This window comes from Sphaerodactylus townsendi, linkage group LG09 (assembly GCF_021028975.2).
Source record: "Sphaerodactylus townsendi isolate TG3544 linkage group LG09, MPM_Stown_v2.3, whole genome shotgun sequence".
Lineage (NCBI taxonomy): Eukaryota > Metazoa > Chordata > Lepidosauria > Squamata > Sphaerodactylidae > Sphaerodactylus > Sphaerodactylus townsendi.
The window spans coordinates 75013528-75019179 of record NC_059433.1 but is presented as its reverse complement, the minus strand read 5'-3'; the positions used below and the strand labels follow the sequence as shown (position 1 = coordinate 75019179).

At 47.3% G+C, this 5652-nt stretch overlaps 1 non-coding gene across 1 annotated transcript; it reads left to right on the top strand.

Moving 5' to 3' along the window:
• Positions 1 to 5025: 5025 nt before the first annotated feature.
• LOC125439544 lies at positions 5026 to 5231 on the top strand. Its single transcript, XR_007245542.1, has one exon. It is a non-coding gene; the product is annotated as a small nucleolar RNA U3 (small nucleolar RNA).
• The last annotated feature ends 421 nt before the right edge of the window (positions 5232 to 5652 follow it).

The window sequence follows — 5652 nt, the reverse complement described above, 5'->3', positions numbered from 1 at the left end:
GACCTCAGTGGGGTGCAATGTCATAGACTTCACCCTCCAAAGCGTTGATTTTCTCTTAAGGGGACTGATCTCTATTGTCTGGAGATGAGCTGAAATTCAAAGAGATCTCCTGGCCTACCTGGGGGCTGGTATCCATACACTCCCATCAGTTGAAAGGAAAATTCAGAGCATGTTAAGCGTATTTTTCCTTTACAGAATCAATCTTCCTTTCGAACATCAAGAGGAGTTGATTAAGCACCACGCTGCGTTTCCCACCGCTTCCTCCTATGAAGGCAAGCCACATTTATAGCCGAGACATTAAACGATGCTAAAATTACATTCCGCCGAGCCACACCATCTCCCGGGGATAAGAGCAGAGGCCATAGATCTCATTTAAGCTGTCATCTTAATGTGATCTGTTAGGGCTTTTTTTCCCCCCACAAAGCATTGTACATGTTAAATAATGCTGTCTTCAGCGTTACAATTTTTAAAAATGCTCCTTACCCTCAGTAGAGAATTCATTGCCTGCTGATGGTCAAATCCCCACTTAGCCAGGTTTCAGAACACAAACTAACCAGGTTTGAGGAACGGCCTCCCCATGGCTTGTGTGGCAGATTCCGTTTCTGGCGCTCGTTCTCCCCGTTAATTCGCGTTCCGGCAGGACCTGGTTGCAAGTGGCATAGACCCCATTAACATGGTTCAGAGCTGATCCAAGGGGTGGGATGAGGGTTGAAACCCTGACTTGTTTCCCGCCCTGGAGTGTGATGCGGAATTCGGGCAACCAATCAACGCTGCGATGCCCACGCAGCCTTTCCTTGGTTTCGTTTCCGCTTTTGCGATCGGCCAGCAGAAGGGGACGTAAACATTAAACAGTCAAACGTGTAACTTTGAATCGGTAATGGCTTACACAGGTAACGATTAACTGTTTGCACAGTTAAACGTTAAACTTTTACACGCTGGTTTTTTTTATCATACCCCTACAATGTACGTTTCCGCAGTGGGAAAAGGTCCCGCCCCATCAAGGCACGCCAGCCAATCAGGGGAGACCAGCGAAGCAAGATCGCCTGGTAGTGGGGATTGCTAAGAGTTCTGCAACCGGGTGTGTCTGCTGTGTGCTTGCTGCGGTGGGGAGGGAGAAACTTCGATGAAGTGGACACGGTTTCACAACGAACAGGTTTGGATCTGCGTGCAAATTTCAAGTGGGGATTCGACCCATGTGTAGTTGCAGTTGAGTTTATCCATCCTTCTAGCTACCAAAATAATTTTTAGCCTTCACTGTCAGGGAAGAACAATTTTTGAAAGTGGCTTGGATGTAGTCTGATCTCATCAGTTCTTGGAAGTAAAGCAGGGTTGGACAATGGAGGTGTGGATATTAGAGAAGAACACAGAATTTGCACTTTTAGGCAAATAAGGCTGAATTAGTCTCTTTTTGTCTTTCGATTCACTTATGCAAAGGAATGTCCATGCTGTCTTGTCTGTTACTGCTTGTCTGTGTGTTAAATGCCGTCGAGTTGCTTCCAACTCATGATGACCCTATGAATCAATGTCCTCCTAAATGTCCTCTCCAACAGCCTTGCTCAGGTCTTGCAAACTACTTATCCGCCCCACACTCCCCCCTCCCCACACACACACATACACACACACACACTAAGGAAGAAAGGATGCACCCTCATCTTTCTATTGTTCTGTAAATTTTGTCTGCCCTGAAACCTTACCCTATTTAATAAGGGAAATTTCTCAAATCAATTCCATGCACCATTCGCTGTGCCTTTCAGCGCCTTTGGTTCTCTTTCATCTTTTCCTTCCCATGCCATGGTGTGCAAGCACACTTTGATAAGATGCTGCAATAAAGTAATCACAATGGGATTTTATCAAGATCCTTTTTCTGCAGTGCTTTGCATACGTGAGCTCCTGTAAAATATTACGCAAAACAAACCCTGTAACGTGACAGTACATGTAATCACATCAATACTTTGTTGATATGTACATACACAAAGAGCAAGGTTCGGGTCCAGTAGCACCTTAAGACTTACAAGATTTCCAGGGTATTAACTTTCCAGGGTCAAAGCTTATACTGTGGAAGTCTTCTTGGTCTACTGGCCTTGAATCTTGCTGCTGCAGCAGAACAACATGGTACAGAGGTGGGATCCAGCAGGTTCTCACAGGTTCCCAAGAGTAGGTTACTAATTATTTGTGTGTGCCGAGAGGGGGTTACTAATTGGTGATTTTGCCACGTGATTTTTGCCTTCGTTACGCCCCTCCTCTCAGCAGTAGCGCGCAGAACTTGAAGCAGTCTAGCAGGAGGTGCACCGGCATGCGTGGCAGCCTGCGCCTGCGTGCATTCGTTTCCCGCCCAAGGACCGGCGCAGCGGCTGCGTCCTTGCCACAGCCCCACCCAGGAATGCCCCACCCCAGAATGCCCGGCCACGCCCCCGTCATGCCCTGCCCAGCCCCATTGGTGCTACGCCACAGTTTGAATCCCACCACCATGGGAACCTGTTACTAAAATTTTTGGATCCTACCACTGCATGGCTACCTGCCTGAAACGATATGCACAAAAATAACATAGAAAGAAAGAAAGGCATGAATTAACGAAATTACGAATTAACCAAAGAAACTGAAAGGTGTAGCAAAGAGTATATCCATATTCAGAAATACTCAGCAATGGAGAATTTCTCAGATGTGGGGTCCACCTCAGGCGCAACAGCAACTAACTCCAAGCTCCAAATTATTACTGATCAAATCATTCATTCCGAGTTTGCAATCTTCTATGGGTCCTTGTAGAAATGTTTTGCTGTGTTCCCATGCCTAGATGGAGCAAAGTGTTCAGGATGATCCTGGTCAGCCCTGATTCAGTTATAGGTGAACCAACTGTATCTAATAATAGGTTAGATACAGTGGTGGGATTCAAACATTTTAACAACAGGTTCCGATGGTGGTGGGGTTCAAGTAATGACTGTTAAAAAGTATTTTAAAATATTTTAATATCACTTTTTATTTTAAGTATTAAAAAATATTAATACTTAACAAAAAGTATTTTAAGTATTAAAAAAGTGATAGTTTAAATTTTAACAACAGGTTCTACGGAACCTTCGGAACCCCCTGAATCCCACCTCTGCTTAGATATCTAATCTACACTAGGCTATACAATTGTTGCTGCTCTGTCTTCTTCTCAGCGATCCAGACGGCTATTCTATTATGGGTCACTAGACTGCCTTCTTGGCATGCTTCCTTGACAGGTCAAGTCTGTCCTATTTATGTGTGCTGCAACCTCTTTGATTATCTTTTTGGTCAAGTCCAGCCACTGTTCCCCTAGATCAGTGATGGCGAACCTTTTCGAGACCGAGTGCCCAAATTGCAACCCAAACCCCACTTATTTACTGCAAAGTGCCAACACAACATTTTAACCTGAATACTGATATTTTAGTTTAGAAAAAAACGTCTGGCTCCGAAGCGTGCGGTGGTAGTCGGTGGCTTTGCTTTGGAGCAACCGTGCAACTCTTCCAATGGGTGAATCATGACCCTAGGAGGGTTTACTCAGAAGCAAGCCCCATTGCCAGCAACCAAGCTTACTCCCAAGTAAAGGATGGTGCTTTAGTTCTTCGCGTGAAAATCAGTGGGTTTAACAGCGCTTAACAGGGTTACCTACACTGCTTTCCCAAAACTAGATCTTAGGTTTAATGCTAATAATCGAGCCCAGCGGCCCAGGCCAGCCTAGATGTGTGTTTGCGAGTGCCCATAGAGAGGGCTCTAAGTGCCATCTCTGGCACCCGTGCCATAGGTTCGCCACTACTGCCCTATATTTTTGGCCCTATCTGTGACCAAAGCCTGGTCCACACCATCCTTGGAGCTCCTGGCAAGAGTGGTCACGCTTACATTCATTTTCCATACATGCCATCAGCAGCTGAGCTGTTGTTGCCAAGGGCCCATGCTGAATGAAGCGCTGATCAGTTTTCAATGCTTAGTTATACCCCCTCAACAGCTGCTGGGGGCCGTTTGCTGGCAGGAAGTCAGTTCAACTGAGTTCAGAGCAGGAACGATCTCTAGAATGACTCAGCCTGCAGCCGTGGGGAAGAAAGTCTGGGGAGCCTCAAACCGACAGAAGTTTTCCATTGCTGTGGCTGCACAGGGTCCTTCATTCAAACACCCAGGTAGAAGTTAATGATTGCCTTGATGAAGAGGTGTGATAATATCATTTTCCCATCAGGATCTTGTAACTTGTTAAAAGACGTGGGGCTGGTCAAGATTGCAGCAGGGAGTTTGCCCTCCCTTTTCTCTCTGCTGATTAGAAAACCTCATTTAAGTTGCCATATCTTGGAAACTGCCCTGACCTGGATAGTCCAGGCTGGCCAAATCTCAACAGATCTTGCCTGCTAAGCAGGGTCAGCCTTGGTTTTTACTTGGAGGAAAGACCAACAAGGAAGTCTAGGGGTGCTATGCTGAGTCAGGCAATGAAAAACTACGTCTGAACATATCTCACCTTTTTTTCAAGGTGAAGTTGGCTTGGCGAACCAGTGTGGTGAATTGGTTAAGGTATTGGATCTGGGAAACCTGTGTTCAGATACCCACTCATGCCACGGAAGCTTGCTGGTGACCTTGGGCCAATCACACACTCTCATCCTTGACCCTGGCACAGAGGTGTAGCAAGGGGGGAAGCACCCGGTGCACTGGTGCGACCTCCACCCCTGCCACACCCCTGTCCATCCCCACCCCGCCCCAGAATGCCCCAACCCCGGAACGCCCCGCCATGCCCCCACAAGGGCCCACGCCTGGGGCATCGTGCACCTGCCTTGCCCCGCCCCCTTGGAGCTACGCCTCTGCTCTGGCAAGTATTTGGAGTGGAGACATCCAAGGAATATCAGGGACCTGACATGGAGGCAGGCAATGGCAAACCACCTCCTAACATCTCTTGCCTTGAAACCCCTACATAAGTTAGCTGTGACTTGATGGTAAGAAAAAGTAAGATGTGACTTGATGGCCCTTTCCACCACCTTTGTGAGAACTAATGTTCAGGGATGGACTCCCTATTGCAGGGACGTTGTTTTGATGTTTATGCTTCAGGGATCATTTTTGTAGAATGCTTTCAAGGAAGCATAAGGAGGCTGGTCTTGTCAACCATAACGATGAGCTGACAGACTTTCATCTGAGCATGAAACGTACAGAAAACATTATGTTGCCTCGAAAGTACTCTTCTTTTGATGTTTGCAATTGTTCTTTCTGGGAACAATAGATGGAAGAATGTTCCAAGCACAGTGTGTGTGTGTGCACAATGTTTAGCTGTATGTCAGAGGTGGGATCCAGCAGGTTCTCACAGGTTCCCGAGAGTAAGTTACTAATTCTTTGTGTGTGCCGAAAGCGGGTTACTAATCGGTGATTTTGCCATGTGATTTTTACCTTAGTTTTGCCCCTCCTCTCAGCAGTAGTGCGCAGAACTTGAAGCAGTCTAGCAGGAGGTGCACCGGCGTGCGTGGCAGCCTGCGTGCATTTGTTTCCCACCCAAGGACCGGTGCAGCGGCTACGTCCTTGCCACATCCCCGTCCAGGAATGCCCTGCCCCCGGAATGCCCGGCCACGCCCCCGTTGTGCCCCGCCCAGCCCCATTGGCGCTACACCACAGTTTGAATCCCACCACCATGGGAACCTGTTACTAAAATTTTTGGATCCCACCACTGGC